General features: G+C 39.2%; 1 long non-coding RNA gene across 1 annotated transcript in view; it reads left to right on the top strand.

Moving 5' to 3' along the window:
• Positions 1 to 1,232: 1,232 nt before the first annotated feature.
• The window catches only part of LOC142412757 (uncharacterized), a 54,842-nt gene continuing 32,601 nt past the window's right edge, over positions 1,233 to 23,473 (top strand). Inside the window, exon 1 of the long non-coding RNA XR_012776604.1 lies at positions 1,233 to 1,560. This is a non-coding gene — a long non-coding RNA (uncharacterized LOC142412757). The remainder of the gene's footprint in view (positions 1,561 to 23,473) is intronic.

Genomic DNA, 23,473 nt, shown 5'->3' with positions numbered 1-23,473 from the left:
ACTTGGAAAAGAATGAAACACCTCATCCTGGTGCATCAAGGAGATGCAGAAATTGGTCTTTAAAAAATGAAGCGGAGTCTCCTAAAGTTACTCTCAATGTATTTTTTGAGTGGACTCTTTTTTCTGAAGAAATCTTTTTTTTAATGTTAGAATGTGACTTGTTTTATGAAGACCAAATTGTTGAATTAATTTTTGTCTCAACTTTTCAGGAAAAAAAGGAGAGTCTAACTCACTAGTGATTAGGGATGTTGACAAGGGAAAAGTAGGAGTCCTGGCTTGTCTCCTAGGCCTATTTATAAATTTCAAAGTGGACATCCAGTAGATAATAATAATTAAAAAAATCCAAGCAGAGCCAGAGGAAATGTATGATGAACCAGCCACTCCTGCTGTGCAGATCTTTTTTGACACCAGGCTGAGCACCACTTCTTGCTCTGCTGAGCAAAAGCAGAAACAGTCTCAGAGTGACTTCCACAATTCTTACAACATCTGCAGAGGTGTCGTCTTAAAATAGTCCTCTACCAGCTGTTAGTCCATCTCTTCTGAGTAACACAACGAACAGCCTTTCCTTCCCTCTGAACAATGGCCTATTCTCTTGCAGAGCAAGAGAGTTTTCTTATAATTTTTTGTTATCCCGTTACACTGGGGTCTCAGAGGCCTTGCGTTAAGGACGTGTGTTCTCCTAAGTGGTTACAGCCGGCAGACTCTGCACCCTCCATGCCAGTTGAAATTTATTTCTCTTTGGCGGTGTTAAAGTGTCCCTGTGCTTTGTCATGTCTTTGATTGCCAATGCATTGCATGTTATGGAAAAATACCATGAAACCACATGCCCTTATTTGTTTAGATTTTCCATTCTTTCCATTTCAAGGTAAGTAGGAATTATGTTTTGAAACGGGTGATTCACAGGCATAATCATTCCAATTTGGCAATGGTATTGAATCATAGTGTCACATCCTTTAAATACAGCACAAAAATTGCTAGTATAAAGAAAATGGCCTTGCTTATATCTCTGAGACTTCCTTGGTCTTATTATAGCTTCTCTGTTCTTAACCTTCTTAGTTCCCTCTTGTAATGGTGCTACATATTCATGTAGCAACAAAGTCAATAAATCAGACCTTCCTATTTAGTCAGGTGTGCAAATATACTTTACTTATCTGAAGAGCAAAGAAAAGAATTATTTATAATATAAATAATTAAAGTGACACAGAGAGGTGGAGAGGCTGACTCATTGCAATTACCAGGAAGAGCATTTCTAAATGGAGGGATATAAATTGAGGGATATAAAGTTTTGTTTTATGGGTCTGTGAGGCCCTCTTGCCCTCCCTGAATGGGCTTTACTTCAGTGGGATTTTTATCAGTGGGTTTCTTATTTTTTAGCTGAGACTTGGCAAAGCCACGTTATTTTTGTTCATTGCTTCAGTGGTTTTAAATTATTTTTGCTACCAGAAAAAATTAAAAGCATCGTCTTTGCACTGGTGGTTATCATCTCATTTTATGTAGATATGGTTTTGAAACTTTTCCAAGGAATCACAAGGCCATGTAAATCTCCAACTTGGTACTCAGGTAAGATCTCATTGCTAATTTGTCAAGCTAAATGGCTGTCACGTTTAGCCCTCTAAACAGTATGAACTGACAAGCAATGTTGTCTGCGTAAGCGTGACTTGGCAGGCTATTTTGTTCACGTTTGTCTTTACCCATACAGATACATTAAGAAATGATTATCGTGAGATTACCGGATTTACTTGGAAGAGCCGAGTTCTCTGTTTGGCTGTCTTTGTGATACTTCTGTGTTTCGCTCCCGCAGCACCCTGGAGGAGCTGCTGCTGCTGCTGCAGGCGGCCCGAGCGTGCAGCACCGAGTGCGCTTGTCCCGCCAGCTCCCCGTCAGCGCCGGCTCCCCCTCTTCAGGGGGCTGTGTGGGGGCTGAGGCGGGACCCTTAATGAGATATATTACCCTCAGGAAATTCTCTTCCAGTTCTTCAGCATAAGGCCGTTGAGAGACATTGCAGAATTTATTGCTGAACTTGAGAAGGCGCAGAGTGTGCTTGCGTGGATGGGGAGGAGCTCTGCAGAATGAAGGCTGGGATAGTCTTTCTTTTTGCTGTGGTGTTTAGTAGCATAGTTAATATTGGGTTGAAGAAAAAGATCTCACTTTACCATCACCTGGATATGGCAGTCTTGAGAAAGAAGAGTGACCTCTGCCATCCAGACCGGTCAGAGTCCAGATCAAAAATCTCAGTATCTTGGTGGAAATGGTGGGACCTGAATGCTTTGAGAATGCTTTGTATAACAGCTGTTTAATAACCCCCAGCCTTAGTGGGTCATTTTCCTTCCCTCTGGAGCTGTGGTCGTTACAACCCACCACTTCAGACCCTGGAAAAAGCTGTCAACAGCCTGCTGTCCTGCCCTGTGACCCCTTGACTGAAAAGTACATTGCTTGCCATGTGCGAGCACAGTTCTGCGACATCCTTCTAGCCCCATTTGGCTCTCATTTACAGTCAATAGACTGATCAGTCAATATCAGATCAGTAACCAACAGAGCTGCTGACTGTTTAGAACAGGAGGAGACATTTTTCTCGGTTTTTTTCCCCCATGCATGCAGTACTGCAATGGCAGAACTACCTCTAATTTTATTCCTGCAAGAGCAGAGCATACCCACAAATTATTGTCTGATGCGCTTCCAAGTTATAATTTTCCCAGTCACATTTTCTTGCTTTATTCTATTCCATTGATTTATTGATAAGATTTTAGAACTGAAAGCAAAGATTCAGATATGGTTACCTTGGGAGCCTCTACTACGAAAGGCAAATGAGCCATTTACCTTCCCAAGAACACCAACTTCTTTCATTGCTTCACCTTGCATGACCGGTGAAAAGATCAGAACTTGGCAGGTGGCATAACTTTCTGAAGGCTTATTTTTTTCACGGTAAATGCTTAATGTAATAGTATTTAATTACTTCTGCTAAGCTTTTTTAAGTGAAACGTAAGATGGATCTCAAAATGACGGATGGACACAGGGTCTAATGTGCTTTTTCAGGAGACAAATGCATTGCTGCTTCATCCTCGCTCACTCTGGCTCCCCTTTCTGCAGCATTTGATCAGCTGGGCTGTTCTCAGCCAGAAGCACTAGATCAACAAATGGCTAATATTGACTCCCTTCCTGCCTCATCGGGCTTTGTCTTTAAAGGCTACAGAGATTTAAACGTTGAAGGTACAAAGCATTGTTCAAGATATGGCTACATTTTACCATTGGAAAAAGAAAGAAAGGAAGTTCAAAATCTCAACTAAAAAGCAGCATGGTTTCTATTCCATCACAGGGCCATTTGGTCTGCCTGAAAAACACCTGTTAAACTTGCCTGATACTTCAGGCCTGTCACTTTTCTGACAAAACAGAGGGGAAGTAGCTTTCAGAAGCAGGCAACAGACAAAACTAATGATGTTACTCCCGTGCACTGAATCATGCTCGGAAGGCAGCTCTTATACATCTCTTTTAAAAACAAGATAATGTGGTTTCTTTTCCAGAACCGTGCTAGAATAAATCACCTTAAGTAACAGCATAGATTTCAACTTTAATTTTTTAAGTCCCCAAATACTCTGATTTTTTGGGATTTTTGTTGTTGTTTTTTTAAATAAATAATTTCTTAATTTAATTTTGAGTTGCCTGCTTTACTTGCTTAAATTCCTATTTATTTAAATGGGTGAAATCACTTTGCAGGTCTGGCTGTTGCTGTTTAACCTTTCTGCTTTCCTTTCTTAATGTGTCTGTCATTGTAAAATGACATCTCTCTTTTCAGAGTGCAGTAAATGTTATTTCATGAAACATTTGAAGGCCTTATAATCTAGTAGTCATGAGGTAAGATGTGGAAAAAATACGTGTAAAACATAATACTGAAGAAATTCTGACAGAAGAACTAGCTATCCTGTGCAGTGCATGAGGTCTGGGAAAAAAATGCAATTGCATAGTTAAAGCTTGTATCATAATACAGAAGCTGCATTAGGCAACCTTAAATCTGGCATTTCTTAACTTTTGAGAGTTTGGCTTTGCAATTTCAGTAATGTTGTTTTTTCTCTGTGTGTAGCTCATCTACTGTTGTCACCTAACAAGGAAGATAATTGTGGTACAACAGATGTTTATCCTGAATGAAGTTCAGGGTTCTTTCCAGAAAATCTAACTGAAGTAAAGCACTAAGTTACAATAACGTCCAGCATAAAATGCTTGTGTCTGTATTGTCCTCTTTCGCACCTATGCTTCGTGTTTGCTGATTTCCTTCCAATGCTCTTGGCTAATTTCTGTCTTGATGTTTCTGTTAACAAACATGTTCTGAAGATTAAATGCAAACTAACATGTCTGAATTCTCAGGTGGATAAATAGCTATGTGTCCATTTTTAAGTTAAGGTTTACGTGAATGCCAGTGGAGAACCTGCATGATATTTGAAACTTTCAGACCTTACCGTTGCCTAATCCAAACAAAACATTTGGGCACTGCCTTGCCCGAGTTGTTTGGTAGCTGTATTAGTAATGTCATACATGGAAGTATGAGAAGGGAAAACGGGCTAGGGCAAGGGACGGGTTTAACCTGTGTCATGCGAGATTGTTTCCAGAGACAAAAAGCTATTCAGCACGTCACTGTGGTTGAGTTGCTCCTGAAAGCAAGTGGCTTCATGAAGACCATATCCCAGAACTTCTGCACAGTTTTATTACTCTGCACTTTTGTAATATGAACTAAGATTTCTCACTTTATTTCTAAAATTACTCATTTGTTTCTGAAATACCATCAGTTAGTGTGTTAAGAAGAATTGTTTAATTTTTCTTCAATAAAATACACCGAGAGAAAGCTTTTCTTAATCTGCCTACAGTTGAAAAACAAAACCGAACCAAAACTCCTAGCCTGCACTGGTAGTCCTATGAGAAAATGACTTTAATGACAGGTTTATAAACTCTGTCTAGCATTCTTGGTCCAGAAAGAACAGTTTCCCTAAGTCTGTTTAGGCTGTTCTTTCTCTAATGCCCCAGGCATTTTTGTCCTGCTATTTTGGAGCCTCCAGACTCCAAAAAAGTTCCAGTTTATCTGTTGCTTTTCCTTAATTATAGACAGCTTTTTATTTTGACTTGGAAGTCTACTTAGTACAACCATGTGATTTGTATTAACCTATTCTTCTTTTCCACTCGCTCACAAACTGTGGAAGAGAAGTCCAGGGACAAGTTAAATTGACTAAAGCGAGTGGGAGCCTTTCCATTGGCTTTAAAGGATGTGGCCTGGACCATTGTAGTTCAAAAAGGTGAAGCTAATTTTGTGCATATGCACTTAAATTTGGCTGCATCCTTTTGAGGAAGAACAATGCCTCTTTTTAGCTGTGTAACTAATTAGGTGTCTACCGCTGTAACCAAATACTGCTAGTAGCCTGTTAAATGAAATGGCTAAGCTGTTGCGTAGTTTTTTTCTTTCTCTCCTCCCATCCCCTGAGGGATAATATCTATAGATTTTTAATATACCTTTGCTGAGTGTTTTTCAAAGAATGTAAGTTGGAGATGTATACTTTGCACTGGAGTAAGGAATGGTGAGGTTTGTGACAACTTTTGGTTCCAGGTATAGATTGGTCTTAGGAAAGGGTCATTTATTTCTAAGGAATATCTTAAAATGAGGAGCTGGAGTATCACTTTTCAAACATCTTTTCAAAGGTGTTCAGTGATCTTTTAATTGTGCTCTTTTGGGAAACTGAGTGTCTGGAGTAGAAGAGCTCAGGTCTAGAACTTGTCTCTCTGTTCTATGACAAATGAGTGTAGATTGTGAAGAATAGGTTGCTATTGCTTCAGTTGTTGAGGAGACCAGCTGCAATGTCCTGTACTAGCTAGAGTTTGCTGACAGTCATGGCTTTATGCCCAAGTAAATTGCATTGTTTGAATCCACTTAGGATGTGACTAAGGGACTTAATACTTAGGCATGGTCATAATTCATAAAGATGGGATAGTTATGTTAGCCCTGCTGAAAGGGGGAATGCAGCTGTTGAGAAAGACAAAAATAAGAGTACAGATGCTGCTGCAGCTGGAAGCAAGGTATAAATTTAATATACAGAACTAATGCATTCAAAGGGAACAGACAGTCTCTTTTCGCAGAATTACTTTTGCAGCCCAGTTTCATTTTGCAGCACATTTCCATCCCCAATTACAAAGGTAGCTCTGGACTTTCATGTTTTTTCAGCCTGAACCCTAAGCTGATTTACAGGCCAGGGACCACATTCTGCTGAGAGATTAAATACCGCTCAGAGTAAATAGTAGCATCATCCCTTAGTTTGCTTTGAGCTGTACTTTCTAACTACATACTCTCTTTCTCCTAACCCCAACCTTAGGCTCATCTGTAGGAAAGGCATAGTGATTCCAGCTCTTCTCCAGCACACAGGAAAAACTGGTGTGTTAAGGTGCACATCTGCTGGTTCTCAAATAAATCTGCTAAACTAGAGCTAAAATATAGCAAGGAGATGACCTATGGTGTAGAAGGATAGAAGGTACCTAGGACAACTACTGTCATATTTCTGTTATTTTAATGCATGTTTCAAAATTATTTTTGAAAGCCAAGAAAAGTCAGAAAGAGATAAAAGATGTGTAAGAGAGCACTAATATTATGAAAGAAGAACTGGTTGTCCTTTAGCATGGGCGTAATAGAGACAGGAAGAAATCTAACAGAGGAAAGCAAAAGTTTGTGTACTTGATTGTCCTTTGTAAAGTGGGAATGGCTGGACACACTCATGGCAGAGGAAAAGGAAAACTTGACTATTTCTCACTCACAACCAAGAATGTAATACAGCCATGGAAAGCAAAAGCCTTTCTTGGAAGTATCATAGGAAGTATTACTGGTGAAAGCAAGGAAATATTCAGGTTGTTGGACATGTCAGTTAACACATAATAATGGTATCTGCTGCTTTTACAATTGTTGCTTAAGAAAGATTCATTCAAACTGGGACTGATTACAGGAAAAGAGAGAATATTTGATGAGTTATACTAAAAGACTTCAGGTTGTTTAGATAGCAAGTGAGGATGAAGTGGGGATATGGCTGCTCTGTTCAAGTGTTTCAGAACAGTTTCAGTTCCAGGATGGGAGAACAGCTGAAACAAAATTTAAAAAATCCATGCAGGAGGAGATGGCTGAAACCTCCTCCTGGGTGCAGGGGTGGGGGGAGGTAGATAATCCACGACGAGATGTTGACCGAGGTTCCAGAGCAGGAATATGGCGACCAACTGTGGAGATAGGGTTTGAATTTATGAATAGGATTATGTTACGTGATTATCTGTTTACAGCAGGTACCACAGAGGCTCTGTCGGTAGGGCTGAAGAAAATTAAAATAATCCAGAAATAAACTTAACTTTTCTATGAGTTAGAAGTAAAATGTGTTTTGATTATGGGAAGAAACCTAATTTTATATGAGCTGTTTCCACCGAGCTTGTTTTTGAGGCATGGAACTAGGTTTCTAGCTCTGCCAATTATATCTTATTTGATAATCAATATGGTGCCTATTTCTCTGCCATGTAGGAATAACAATATGAAATGAAACTAAATTCTTATTTTAAAATGCTCTCACATCTTGAGAAAAGTCTTATAAATACTAGGTATTACAATTATTATTAATCCTGACTTTTAGGGATTTTCTTCTGTCTGGTGTTTTTGCAGCTTATTGGCTGATGTGTATTTTTAGTCCTATTCTGAAATACACCTTATATTTTAACATATTATTGTAAATGTGCTTATTCTGTCTCACATGCACAGTCTCTTGCTCTCTAAAAGCAATGGAAATTTTACTGAGGTCATTAGGTTGTTTTTCTGCTGTTCATATATGCACAAGTTTGATAGACAATATTGTCTAGGCCAAAAACTGTGGGGAGCTTAATGCAAGGAGTTTGGAAGAGTTGGTATGGTGGTTGGATGCCTAGGAAGAAAGTTTTGCTTTGCACAGCATACCAGCTCACAGCTCAGACAGCAGCTCTAACTCTGTTGTATGGAAATCACATCTGTATTGTGGAGGAATCGGGTGGTCTGTAGTCACAACAAAAAGTGCTGTACTATAGATAATGGCAAATCTGTTACTAGAAGGTGAGGAGGCATCGTTATTAAGGCATTAAAACCATAGCAACAAACACACGACGTTTTCAGCAGCGGTGGAGATTAATTCTGTCTTTGTATCATTTGCTATGCTTCTGCTTGCAAAGGTGTTTGAGTACCATATACTTTACAGCTGGGTGAAGCCTGGAAAGACTGGTTTCTGCCACAGCTTCTCCAGCTTACTTCACAAGTAACAGAAAGAAATAGATCCCGAGGATTTCTGTAGCATCTTTGGTTTAAGGGAGAAATGTCACTTCTCTAAGGCTCCATCCTTTCTTCACCTGCTCTCTTGACTGACACTTGCTCATCTTTACAATGACAGCAGAAAATCTGTGTGAACTACAAATACCAAAGTGCAGATTCTTACATTGTGCCATTGAGAAGGCTTTGCTGTTGTGCTTCCTCCCACTGCTTTGTGCCTGAGACTGGAGGAAAAGAGAAGTGGTGTAACGTTTTGAGAATAAAGTGAACTTTGGTGAGACTTTTTCAATAGACAGTCTACTGACTGTCCAGTGTATTTCTGGACACAGTGAAAGCAATGGATGAGGCCAAACAGACTTAAGGAGAATGGATTGTGGAAGGTGACCTGAAGATACTTAAGAGAGCCCAAGTTGTGTTAGATGACTTGTATAAGAGGAGAAGTGGCTTTGTTTTGCAGCTATTTTTACAGAAAAGTGGTCTGGAACTTGACAATTTTATAAAAAACAAAAAAAAGAAGACCTGATTTATGTCAATAAGGCATCAGTGCAAAGCTGCTGTAAAGTGAACATTCATCAGTAAAGTGAAGGAAAAGTCCTATCAATTATATCTGAAAAGATATAGACAATTCTAGTGGATACAGTGCAGTACTGCAAGTGTAACTAGACTGAATTTATTTCAAAAGCTGTCTTGTTTTCTAAATATGATTTTAAAGGTCAATTTGTTAATTTTCCACAAAACCTTCTATTTGCTATAGGAAGGCTCACTCCAAGCACCTTAAGCAGAGATTCCCATATAGTTAGTGAAAATACATTTGTCTTGTGTAATGAAAGATGACAGGTTCCAAGTTGTTTCATGAGATTGTCTGAATATTTTGAAAAGAAATACTTCTGCTCTGGAGGAAGGCACAAACGTCAACAGCACCTGTGGAAGATGACTGAGTTTCCAGACAAAATAATTTTCAGATGAAAACTGAGGCCGTAACTATTATGCATGCAGATAAGGACTAGATTATTCCTAACATGCGCCTTCCTTTGCTCCTCATTTCAAGAGGCAAATGTCATCATTGCTGTTCATATTACAGAAAGGAGGGCAGAAGAATGAGCACAACTGAGAAAGGATGAGTCCTCCAGATCATGAAGAAGTAAAGGAGAGAAAGAGAGAATTGATGAAGAGAAGGTAATGGTCCTTTCAATAGGTAGGGGAAACAAGCTATTTTGCTCAATGGAGAGGTTCTAATCCTATTTTTAGCTGATATAAATCAATATATACAATCAATGTCTTGCACTTCTCCTCTTAGGCCTCAAAAAATTCTTTTTTGAGAGGTACAGGATAACTGAAGCTGTCAAGATTTCATTATTTGCCAAAGACCAAACTGAAGTTAGGGCGTAGTGTCTTGGTTTCCTGGCTATAAGCTGAATGTCCTCTCTAATGAAATTATTCCAATCGGAAAAGATCTCTACAAGACAGACACTAAAAATAGAGTGTCTGAAGATAGTTCCTGAGATAAAGAGAAACTGGATTGTATTCCCTTCATAGGAAAAGGTCAGTAGATGGAAATTAAATATGAAGTCACAGAATTATTTCACACTTTAGCGTCTAAAAGCATTATTTTCCTTTCCACTTAGGTTATGGGTATTTTTTTGCCAGTGCTGTTTTCTATAACTTCTGGCTTACCTGGCAGCCCCTGACAAAAAATTCCCTCAGTTTGAAGCACATGGTTTTCAAAGTGTTATGAATGTGCTAAAAGGTGCATTTGCTTGATTTCTACCTCTATAACAACTTTGTCTATTTGTAATCAAGTCAAAAAACTTATTTATGGAATCAAGAACTAAGTGAAAGAAGGTTTGAAGATTATAATTTTTGCTAATTAATTTAATTTTAACTTGCTCTTTGAATCTTTTCTCCTCTCTAGCTTTCATGCAATAGTATTCTGTTTGTTCCTGTTACGTTAAATCTCTAATGTGTTTTCTCTCAAACTAAATAAAAGATCATTCAAATGAAGCAGAAAATTCAAGATGTGCTCCTGCTGCCTTTTGGGTAAAACTCTGCAGAGGTTTTTGGGTCCCTTCTGCTTGCTTTTTGCTTTGGAGACAAGAACTGTCTGATCTACATCTACCTACAGGTTCCAGTGCACTGCATTTTGTGTCTGCACTCAGCTGAGAGACAAGCCCATCCTGTGCTATCTGAGGTATTCTCTCTTATGACTCTTTTAGTTGTATTTTAGAGTTTTGCCTTTGCATTCAGCAAAAACAAGCTCTGGAGGTTTATTTTGACATTGAATATTCTGATGTTTTTTATTTCATATCCTTACAAACTTCCAAGTTGCTTGTGGTTTTGCGGGCTGTTTTACTTTACAACAATGCTGTTGTGCAGCAACTTTTCATTCTTGCTAGAGCTCCAAGCGTTTCAATTTTTAGCGTAATACATGTGATCTGCCTGATCAATAACTACCTTGTCAATAAAAATATAAACCAACTTTGCAAAGAGTTCTCATAAAGTTCAACTTGGTTAAAATAGTTGGGATGTTAAACCACAGCTTATATGTACTATGATCAAATACTTTTATAATTAGAAAGCCAATTAGGAAAAGGGATTCCACTTAAAAAAAAACAAAGAAAAAAAAAGAAAAGAGAAAAGAAAAAAAGTTTCTTCTTTTAGGCTGCTTAGGTTTGATCTGGGAGCTTATCCAAAAGGAATCATGAAACATCTGGCCAGTTGACTTGAGTGCCCATACTTCTAAAATCTGAAACATCCATCCTAGCCTAAGATGTCAAAACAATGGAGGAGTACTGGCATTGCTTTGTGGCTGTTTTACCATGATCTCATGGTGCGATAATTCTCCCTTCTCGTATTGGGAAAGGCCCCGTTGTGATGACTGAGAGCGGAATACTATGAGTGCGAGGGTGGAAACAGTCTGGGGAGGTCCTTGTATGGAGTTGATAGAGCTCTACCATGACAGTAATGTCACGATCATGTGGGTCATGTAATTAAAACACTAACAGAGCCAGCTGGGGCGGGGGGGGGGAGGGGTGTGGGTGGTCTTTCCAGTGCTAAGCACAATTGCTGCCCTGTTTTACATAGGAAAATAATTTATTTGCAAGATGAAAATTAGCAGCAATTAATGGATTGCTCAGTAAATAGCCTGGAGGATCCTGGATGAGTCATGGTTGTCCAGCAGCATAACTACAATACACAAAACTTCTCTACCATTCACAGCTCTTCCACTATCCACATTTTTTTTTTTTTACTTCAAGAGTAATGTGAAAAATTCTTATAAACTAGTTATTTACTCTGTTTCCTACATACTCCTCCTGTGGAAGCGATCAAGTGAGTACAGTGTGTCCTTGCTTCTCCAGTAAGATCGCTTTACAGATCTGGTAACTGTTTTTTTTCATGACATAAGTTTTGATATGTACCATTCTCCCCCTTTTCCTCATCCTTACATAGTCTTCAGAATTAAATCTGGTTTGTCAGTGCTGTCTCCTAGGACATTCAGTATTTAGCTGACTCTTAGGTAGGTCTGTGACTAGCTCATGGTAGTAAATCAATGAAGCAGTACTGAGATTTCCAAAATGATGATGGTGATGTTGAGAGTCCTGCTTTATTCCTGCTTTTGCAGTAGTTGATGCAGTAGATGTCAACAGAATTAGTGAGTAAGGCAATAATAAACATGACTGGAAGTATTTTTATGAAGAGTACATTCCCAGACTGCATTAAATGACAACAGTATTCCTGATTGGAATTGGAGTCATGTTATATGTAGTTATTGATAATTTTTTCAAAAAACCCCCAAACACAAAAAAAAACCAAAACCCCCTCTGAATAAGAGTGTGAAGCCTCTTGCTGGGATCCTTAAGATCCTGGCGTTGTCCTGGAGGTTGAATAGGTTTAGGGTTTTACAGGAGCAGGCTGCTTGTTAAGATTGTTACATTTTATACTTTGAAATTATGGTTTGCTGAACTGACTTATCTGTACTTGCATTTTTATTTTAAAAGATGACCCTGTATGCATTTACATTGTCTTTTCATAGTATTAGCAACAAAATAGACACTGGGCAACATTAATGAGAAGAGCTGATGAAAGCTTAGGTGTGAGGTTGGACCTGCTGATTCCATTGCAGCATGTGAAGTTGTAAGAGAACATTTCTAAGTAGGAGGATTTGGCTGCATCTAGACAAGATGGCCAATGACCTTTGCCAGATTTATAATCTTACGTTGGTAATATGAAACATAATATATGGCATAGAAAAAGCTATTTTGGCAAATGAACTTTTTTTGATTTAACTGCTTCAGGAAGGGAGACACAGTGAATCATTTAATTGTTGCACAAAACCAGCCATCATGTAACCTATAGAGAAACTGGCTTTACTGCAGTCTGTTGGTCAAAATGAGCAGCTTACTTAAAAAATTACCACATTACTTCGAGTAATATTATTTTATTATCCACTTTTATTAATTATTATTTTATTATCCATTATTTTATGATGGTGGTGGTCATAGTAGAAATCAGGAACATGGCACAGTAGAATGGTTGTATTGAAGGTTTGAGGGAGACAAATTTGCAACTAGAGTTGCTTTGTTTTGTCCTCTATTTCCTCTTAGAAAATGTAATTTGAAAAAACTATGTGAAACTTTCTTCTAACCTGCCCCTTTTATGTCAGTGAGAGGTGTTATTAATTACAAGTACTGCAGATCAATTTTTTAAAAGCCATAGGCAATCACAGCATGTTTTATTTCTGTTCCATGATTTTAGAATCACGTAAGTTTTCTTAGCCTTGCAGAAATATTAACTGTTTTTCATACAACATTCATACATGCATTCATACATACATGCATTAATAAGTTGAATGAAATGTAGGAATTTCCTGGCTAGAACTGAACACTGGACACTTAAACTGGCATGATGAATGCTTGCATATAATTTCTGTGCTGTGGTGTGCTGCATTCCTGAGGAATAAGTTGAGCTCTGACTAAAAGGAGAGATAAATGGTCTCAGCAAAAGGATGGAAAGTGGTTACTCAATGCAAACAAAATACAAAGATGAAGTGGTAGAAGAGAGGGTCTGAGACTGTCAAAAGTATTTTCTTTCACTGAATTATATACCATGCACTAGAGAGGAGAAGGAGGTTTCTTCAGAATATAGGCAGCCTGTCATGTTTGGTAAGTTTTCAATCACAAACTAATTACAAGGAAGAAATTCTAGACATCATCTGTTTATGGTTTACCTCAAACTGTTTCTTCCTTTCGAGTAATTTTTCTCTTTTTAACAAGAAAGTGTAATTTCATTTATGCAAAGAGTGACTCTGTGTCGTGGTTTAACCCCAGCCAGCAACTCAGCCCCACGCAGCCGCTCGCTCACTCTCCCTCCAGTGGGGTGGGGGAGAGAATCGGAAGAGTAAAAGTGAGAAAACTCACGGGTTGAGATAAAGACAGTTTAACAGGCAAAGCAAAAGCCACTCATCCAAGCAAAGCAAAGCAAGGAATTCATTCACTCCTTCCCATGGCAGGCAGGTGTTCAGCCATCTCCAGGAAAGCAGGGCTCCATCATGCGTCACGGTGACTTGGGAGGACGAACGCCATCACTCTGAATGTCCCCCCCTTCCTTCTTCTTCCCCAGCTTTACATGCTGAGCATGACGCCATATGGTGCGGAATGTCCCTTTGCTCAGTTGGGCTCAGCTGTCCCGGCCGTGTCCCCTCCCAGCTCCTTGTGCACCCCCAGCCTGCTCGCTGGTGGGGTGGGGTGAGGGGCAGAAAAGGCCTTGACTCTGTGTAAGCGCTGCTCAGCGATAACAAAAACATCCCAGTGTTATCAACCCTGTTTCCAGCACAAATTCAAAACATAGCCCCATCCTAGCTACTATGAAGAAAATTAACTCTACCCCAGCCAAAACCAGCACAGTCTGCAAATGATTCTGTATTTCTTGCTCTTATTTGCATAAGAGTATAAACAGTGCCATTGACTTTAAAACAACAGTCATGTCAAATTAAGTACAGCTTTTTTAGAATGAGACCCAGTTACCAATTTTTATTATGGTTCTAATCTGTACCACCGAACACAAGTAGTTTGCACAGAATCTGTGCTAATGGGTAAACAGGAGTTATACCTAAAATACAGGACAATTCTAGAATGGTTTTAAGAAGAAATTCTTACCCTTTTTATTTAAATCAGCAGGGTAATGGTATATGTCAACACATGTATTTGATTTGGGTACATTTTCCGTTCTGGACCACCGCATATTCTTTCTTAAGAGCCAAGAGTAAGTGATCTCATTGTATGGTTTTCCAAATGGTGCTAATTAAGGGCTTTTCCTGCCAGGTGCTCAGCATGCTCTGCTCCTATTGCTTTCAGTTGTGGTTGAGGACATGCTGCATTCTCTGGGATACAACCCTATTGTTTATGAGTGTAAGTTACCATTGCCAAAAAGAATATGACGTTAGAAAATAAACAGCACTGAGGTTTACTTTGAGGATCCCCTGAATTAGCTAAGTTTTTTTCTTTTTTCTTGGGAATATCAAAGTCTACATCTGGAAAATATCAGTGTGGCACATAAGTACTGTCTGACCACTAATTTCACAGAACAGTCTTTATATACAACTTGTGGGAAATCAGTTTTATGTTAAAGGAATAAGGATCTAAAGTCTCCTACTGACTTAAGAGCTCTCTGGAGCAGTAACTAACTCTGCTTTCCTTCCTGTAACACGACCCAACCTCTGTTTCAAAACTCAGTGTTGTGGCCAATTAATTATCGTGTAGTTTCCTGATAAAGCCTCAAATAGGCTAATCCTTGGCTATAATACCGTGCATGGTTATTACTGACAGCTTCCTTTGTTCCTGAAAGCAACAGTATGTGCCTTTTACTTTCTTTTAAGAAAAAACAGATTGGAAATATGAAATGTAGTAGGTTGTTGATTTTTTCATTAAATTGTGTATGTGAGGCATCTGGGAATGAAGAAAGGGGCATGTTTTCAGCTTTAAATTTTTCAGTAAGATAACGACTCGCAGATAGTGTAATCACAAGGGAAAAATCTTTCCTCTTATCCCCTGGGGACCTAGTCTGCATCCAGAGAACCAAGTCCCTTGTAGGACAGAGATGGGTAAGAGAGAGGAGAGATAAAGGCTTTCTGGAATTCACGCTCAGGTGTGCCAGAGTCCAGCGCTTAGGAAATGTCCTCCCTGCGGCTGTGGGTTAGCCAGCAGGAGCTGCAGAAGGGATCAGCAGAGTTAAGGGCTATGGTAAAGTCAGTGCTGCACCTTCATGGGTGGATTATGCCTTTCATTCTCCAGCATCCCTGTAGGGAAGAGACAGTCTATCTGTTTAGTGAACACTGGAAGATAGATAGAGCTCTTCTATTTCTCTAGTCATGGAAAAATAATATTTTTCCTTGAAAAAAAATACAGGAGAAAAGCAGGTACTCTGCTACCTCTGGTTTCCTATATATTGTTGTTGGGTTTTACATTTAGGATTCTGTTTTGGCATTTCCAAATCACGAGAGGAGGTACCTATTTCAAAGGCAGCCTGTGACAGCTGGCAAAAGCTAACTAGTGCTGACATACCGCTGATAAGAAAGGGAAACTTTTTTTTTTAAATAGAGGGTTTGGTTGGTTTTTTTGGTTGGTTGGTTGGTTTTTTCGGTGTGTCTCTCTTTAAACGGGAAAGAGCGTTTGCATTTCAGAGGGAGAAGAAAGCAAGAACTTGTTCACCCCTTCGTGAGTGGTTAATGCTGCAAAGCTGCTCTGCAAAACATGTATTCGGATTTCCATCTGGTTTTGTAAGTGCCAGCCCTCTGTGGTTCAATAGTTTGAATTTCTTTGGAGTGATGCTGTTAAACATGGTGGGGTGCTTTTTTCCTCAGATAATACAGAAAGAACAGTACATCACTTAAAAGATTTCTCTTCTGGTGTCCACATGAAACTGCATCTACCTAATCAGCTGATTTTGAACAGAGCATCTACAAATCTAAAAAGCATCTACTAATCCTTCAGGACTTTAGCCTTTTTTTTAGGATTTATCTTTTATCCTTTTGCCATGAACTGTTATTAAGCCAAAGCTCACAAATTAAATGGTCCTGAGATGAAATTAAATGCTTTGAAGAATGGTCTTGCAGGAAGTGATGTTTCCTGTGGCGTAAATGACAGCCTTGCTTTATTTTGTACAGTCCAGTTGCTATAGCAGAAGGATATTAGGAAGTGCAGGACTGCTTGAGATCCTGGTGTTTTGGCTCAGATGTAGAACAGCAAAATCCTTGGACAACAGAGTTAATTAAAGAGCTGATGATGCTTCTGAAAAATAACGGTGCCAATCCTTCATCTCCACTGGTTAAGGGCAGACATCTGTACAATTACTGAAGAGAAATTAATACTCTGTATTCAAAATGCAAGCTATACTTGCAAAAACATGTCTATGTGCTTATCTTTTACTTTAGCACAGTGAATGTTAGCTACATTATACCTACCCTACAGGAATGTGCAAATTCAGATGCTCATAAATAGCAGATCTACGTTATTTTCTTGCAACTTGATTGGGGATTTTGCTAAGAAAGTTTTTCCATGGCTTTTGGTGTTTCAAATTCAAAGCTTCTTCACTCATTAACCTGTGGAGACGTGATTGGTGCTGTAAAAAAGGTAATTGAATTTCTAGCCTTGTTTAACCCAGGCTAGAGTGACAGTGCTCTGCAGTTCAGTGTAGGCTGGTCTGAGCCTCGGATACTGCAGTCCTCATTAATAAATCCTTGTTAGACCATCCCAATGGGGAGAAAAAAATGGTTTATTTGTTGTAATGATAGCTGAAGATGATCTTCTTATGTCTTCTTATACTGTGCTCCTCTAAGGAGGTTTGTCCCATTGCTCCAAGTCATTCCCATTTTGTACAGTTAAAAATGTGTTATCCAAAGAATTGATCCAACTTCTTAGATATCAAGCTGTGATTAGGTGAGCACAATAATGGCTTTGTGAACGTCCTAATAAAATATGAAAAGTAAGTTCACGTTAAATGCTCAGACCAAAACATAACTGTGTATTAAAAATGACAGTGGCCCTGCTGCAGAATTCTCACAAAGCACAGGGACAATTTGCAATGACAGATGTATAAGATGAGACATAATAAATTTCTAACAAGTAAGTATAAAATCAGTTCAGCTGAGCTAATAAAGACAGCAGTAAATAGACAACATCATAAAATTCAAAGTTTAACAATCAGGAAAGTTAAAGAATATTTGTAGTGGCTCTCTCACTGCATTACCAGAATAGGTGTTAAATACCATTTTCATGTCACAGAGTGGTAAGCTTCATGCAACAAAGGAGTTACAGCAGAGGTGGCTGGTCTCTGTCAGTACCTCTGAGCAAGGTAAATTATTAAAATTACCGTGATGAGAATTGTTCCATTTAATTATTTTTTTTTTTCAGATCTTAGCAAAAATTAGTAAAACCTGCTCCCCCCTGAACTGGATTTTACTGCATTGCTTCTTTAACCTTGAGGTCTGCTTTGCAAAGAAAATATATTGCTGAATGAAGGTAGACAAGTTATTCTTGAGATGTAGCTTTTTCAGAACAACCTCTGCATTTAAAAAATTATGTGAAATTCATAATTAAAATACATTTCTGGACTTACACTCTGCTTGAAGCCAGCATGGAGAACTTGAAGGAGCAAGCAGGCGTTTCTATTGGCTATGACTTCAGCGATGTTGCAACATTTCTGCTGTAAAACCCAGATGGTATCTTAGGTGATAAATACATCCGAGCGGTAAGGAAAGTCTGGGGAAGAGCAGCTTAGCCAAAATGTTGACTAATTAAATGGGGCAACCCTGACTTCCTGGAACGAGGTATAGTGATGCATTTTCTTAGCCATCATGTTGTAATCTGAGCAGCTCCGAACTGCTGGAGCTTGATCTTGCCCAAGAGCTATCGTGAGAAGGAGGGCGCTGCTGTGGTCCAGCGCCTGAGAGAGCCTGGGTTTCGCTCCAGGAAGCTGTAACTGGCCCATGTTACAAGTAGTGTGTATGTTTGCACATGAAAACTTTAAGGTTCAGTAAAGCATTTCTGGAAAGTTTTCCCCTAGGGCCTTTCAGTTTAAAATAGTGGTTTATGATCATGATTCCACTTTCTTTGAGATGAACGATAGTATTCCTGGTAATTTCATGGCCTATTGGAAACCAGTCCCAAGTTGGTATGCATGTTGTCCTGCTGCAGTACAGCTTATATCTACACTCTGCTGAAAGAAAATGTATAAAACCAGTGTTTTTATAAAGCACTGTTTAGGATGCAGAAATACAATGATGTGTCAAACACCTAATATCTTCACACCTCTGGACAAGGCTCCTGTGCTATCTGGGTCTGCAGTGTACTGATTTGGAGGGAAGACTGCACAAATGTGCTCAGTGTTTTCATGCTGCCAAATGAGGATGGCTGGCTTTTGTCTGGGAGAAGCTTGACTGAACATTCCTACTGAGCCAGCGGGTGCTGGGCACTATAATGTATATTTTATGATCTGTTAGGGAATACAGATGAGTCCCCACAGAGGTTTGTCTTCCTAACATGGGACTGAGGTGGAATCTAGGTGCCTACTTCAGAACCCTGCAGATGTTTATATCTGCATCTTTTAGTTTCCTCCTTTCCCAGGTTTGTTGATCAGACAGCAGGCATTGGCCACTCGGTACTAGATCCATTTCTGATGACCATCATTTCTGGAACCAATTTTTTTGACTAGCCACAGATAAAGTAGCACTGTTTCTCCTCCAGGATATGAAACTCAATAGATAACATGTGGAGTAACTTCAGGGCATGGTTCCAAGGGACTTTGGCTGCATCAAGTGCAGGACATTACTGATGTGTCCTGGAATTTGATTTAAGGCAGCTTCTGGGAGAACTTACCAAAGCTGATGTCTGACAGAAAACTGAGTCTGTGTAAAAGGAGTATGCACCTCTTGTGCTGTTATCCTCAGACCAGCAGTCACCTCTGCCTTCACCTGCTGCACCTCCTGTTCCTCTTGTCCTCCTCAGTGTGCGACAGTCTCTGCTTTCTCAACACAATTTATTCCTTCACGGTCTCTGCCTGCGCAGAGCCCTGACACAGCCCTCCTGATCGTGCCTTGCCCTCAGCGACAGTGTTGGAGGAGAGATAGGGGCATTCTGAAAGGAGATGGATCCATCTGCATCTCCTTATTCTGCTTTCCAAAGGTCTGAGTCTTCGAGCTCTTAATACCATCAGTTCCTAGGAATTCTTTTCCTTTGAATGGATTTTATTATCCAGCCCATGTGTGGGGAGGATTTCTGGAGGCTCTTTCCTGGAACTCCTCCTGGCTACACAAGAAGCCAGTTTCACAGTTTGCTGGTTGTTTTGGATCCACTCTGATGGGCCTAATTCTTTCCATGATTGTGGAAGGAGCTTTGACAGATAATGTGGGGGACAGTGTCCCAAAGTCTTGTTCTATGCATTACGAACTTAATTCTCGTGATTACTTTTGGCTGTGTCTTAAAATGAATAATTACTTGATGCTTTGACGAAGAAAGGCCAATGAAAGCACATATTACTATGGTTAGACCTGGTTTGGTCCCCCCATCAGCTGTGTTTATTTATTTCCTGGGCTTGGGTGGGCACCGTTTTGTCGCCTCTGCCCCTGTGTTGAGGGATGTTCTGCGCACACATCAAGCCATCCATCCCCTGCCTTCCTACATCTCTGTAGCCACAGAAAGACAGCGTGGGTATCACAGGTGCTGAGTGTGAAATGGTGAGAGCCCCACAATGCTGGGATGGGCAGCAAGACGTCAGAGGTACAATGCTATCAGTGAGACGCTATCAGTGAGAGTATTAGTCGTTAGTTTTTATTTATGAAATAATTGGGAAGTGGGAAACATGAATCTTGGCTAAATGGTTGAGTAAGGAAAAAAGTTAGCCCATGGTTAATACAAATGAAGCAGAAGCTTTATTACTAGCATTATTTAAAATATTATCAGACCCCAGTTTTTGGAACTTAATAAACTCTGTGAAGGAGATTTAATGATACAGTCATTACTGCAATGATTAATTGCATATTTCTGGCTGGATCAGGCCTGCAGCTGTGGCCTGTGTATTCTGGAAGTTTGAATTCAACTCCATTGAGGGGAAACACTCTTCTGAAACATGTATTTTCTTTTCAACAACAAAGCTGTTATGGGAGGAAATGCATGTTGCCTATTTTTCTACTGTATTCTACTTTTACTGCTATACTGTTGTTTACTATAAGCTCTTCAGCCTGCAGCTATGTTATCAGTATTAAAAAATGTACTGAATTTTACCTGCTTTCTCCTTAGCTTGTCCCTCACTCTCCCTATCCCTTCATCTCCAATAAATCTCCATCTGGTATTGCAAATAGACAGGAGGAGGGGAATTATGCTGAAACAACTCCATTTCCTACAAATGTAATTGCACTTTTCAGTTCTGAGAAAGATCTTTCTTCTAAGAAAAGGTCATTTGATCTTGAAAAAGCTCAGAGATGATTAGTGGTGCCTTTGTTCATCAAGGCTTTCCATTTCAGTAAAATAATTGATTTAATATAATGTAATGGATTTATTTTATAATTGATTTTTCACTGGTGTGTATAAAAACAAACATTTGAAGATGGAGCTACTCCAGGAAACTTTGAATTCATGTTGCGAAGGGTGGCACGTGTCAGTAACAGGGCTTCAGTTGTGCTTTCTAGCTCGAGGTCTTACATATCATTACTCTGATTCATTGTGATACAGAGGCTAGGAGAGCTGCAAATGTCTTGCTAAAGTCACAGGTGATACCAGCAGGGGACATAGATATTTCAGAGATCTGGACTAGCTTTTAGGCTTCCTCCTAGAAAAGTTTGTGGGTCAGCTTCCCAGCTCCTCTACCCTCAGCCTTGGGGTTCAGCTGGGTGGGATTCAAGGCTTTTTAGTCCAGCTGGGCTGTGTGAACTGGATCAGTTACAATGGGAAAATTGTTGTTAAGGAGTGAGAAAGTACTTGAGATAAAGCCACACAAAGAAAAGTAAAAATTTGTAAGTGTAATTTTGGAGATATCATAGATAGCAGGTCAAGGATTCAAGAGGAAAAGATGTGACATGAAAATGCAATAAAATTTATTTTTAAGAAGAAAGGAAGAATTCTCTGCTTTCTTCCTAAAAAGGAAGAAAGCAGAGAATGAGAACAATGATTCTGCAACCCAGAGGACCAGCCTGTCCTAAGGAAAGTCAGTGTCCTGTCCTTCCCCACCTGGCAGTGTTTGCTGACCAGGCAGTGATCCTAGTATGTGCCTTATCTTGGACAGTGAACATATTAATACCTATTAATACTTAGCTTTGTATCTAGTTAGCGCTAGCTATGGATGCAGTAGCTTAGTCAATATGTGGTTTGCTTTGTACCATTACAGTGTAGAATGACTTTTTGCAAGAATGATATGCAAAGCTTAAAATTTGTGCAAGTGACCCGGAGAAGCAGGATTGCTGCAGCAATAGCTGAGAGAGGAACAGATGATCAGCCTAAGCTATCTAATTTCACTGGCTGTACTGAAGAAGGGTGCTTTGTGTGAACACTCCTTGTCTGGCAGATCTTCAGTGGGGATGCTGAACTCCAAGAGAAGGAGATTAATGGCTGAAGAAGGGGTAGGGTGGTATCTTGAAGCAGTTGCTGGTTTTGCTGTTCTCAACATCATCACTGTCTTACAAGTCTGTAATTGTCCCCCTAAACAATTTTACTAGACTAATGTATTCAGTTATTATTCATACATCTTAATTTGGGCTAAGTTTGTGTATACTATCTGATTCTATAATAGTTTAGTTTTTGAATGTGCTAAACTAAAGTGGACAAGGACTGGAAAAGGTTCATCTGAACTAAATGTTTATCTGCAGACTTGCATTGGAAAAATAGAATGTATAAATTATAACTGCTGTAGTTACAGTATTTTGGTGCAAGTTTGTAAAGGGGAACTACAAAAAGCAATTGCTTAGAAGCATCTGCCACGGTCTAAAATGACCAGATGAAGATCACCACACTTATTAACTGGACCTCAGCAAGGGGATTGTGTGAAAGCTTCTCACCTGTTGGTGTGCAAATTTAGTTGGCTTTGCTTAAGCTTCCCTTCATCAGCCTTTAAATTTCAGCTGAAGGTTGTTTAAGCTGTGGTGTCTTTGCAAGGAGGCAGATAAGAAATGCTCACCCAGCCTGCTATTGCAGGTCAGGAGGTGCTAGGTGGGAGACTAGCTTGGGCCAATATCCTCAATTGTTTTAGCTAGCTCCATAGACAGATACTTGACTGGGGGTTTTTTTGTTTGTTTGTTTGTTTTTTAAGCATTGACTACAGAAGTGTGTTTTAATTGTAGCTATACTTGTGTAACGTATGTGTCTATACAAAGCTATCGGATATTTAATTTTTTAAAATTGGTACAAATACCTTTTATTCATTTATGGACTTACGTACTGTGTGTATTGTTTCACAACTGTTTGTGATTAAAATATCTCCACGTGAGATGTATCCATTTAATGTAATGGATTGATGAAAGATTTGTTCATGGTAAGTAATGAGAATGAGACTATGAATTTTACAGCTCAAATATTGGGTGATTATAATGGAGTTCAAATGTAATTTTGAATGTTCATAACTAGCCCAAGAACATGCCATTTGTCTCAGCTGGAGCAGATGGTTTGGACAGGTCACCATTTAAAAACTGAATTCACAAAGCATTTATTAAGTCCTTGAAGAATTCAGTAATTCTTTCCACTGATACTCCTGAAATGTCCCAGGAGAAAAATTCTGCCTCCATCAAACTGCAGCTCCATGGAAAAATTAAAAGAGAAAAAATGACTTGCTAGTAACATGGTCTAATAGATAAACATTTTTGTTTTTATATTGTAGCCATTTCAGTAAAGTAAGAATTGCTTCTTTTTAAAAAGCATGGGAATGGAAAAGAAGTGAAAGTAAATTCTCAGCTGTAGCAGTGAGGCTTTATGAAGCAGATTTAGAATGTCAAGCCCATGCTCTCAAAAATCAGATCGTTGCCTCATAAAATGATAGTGGGAATTATCATCTCTTATTTCAAAAAAGCAAGCCATTATCTAGATTGTTCCTTTTCACCTTGTTAAAGCTCATTTTTCACTAAGTGCTAAAACAATTTTTATAGCTACCCAGCGGTTCTCTAAATCCCTAATCCTGCAAATATTTTGTACATGTTTAACCTCAGGCATA

Source organism: Mycteria americana, chromosome 7 (assembly GCF_035582795.1).
Source record: "Mycteria americana isolate JAX WOST 10 ecotype Jacksonville Zoo and Gardens chromosome 7, USCA_MyAme_1.0, whole genome shotgun sequence".
In the NCBI taxonomy this organism is placed as follows: domain Eukaryota; kingdom Metazoa; phylum Chordata; class Aves; order Ciconiiformes; family Ciconiidae; genus Mycteria; species Mycteria americana.
This window is presented reverse-complemented; position numbering and strand designations above follow the sequence as displayed.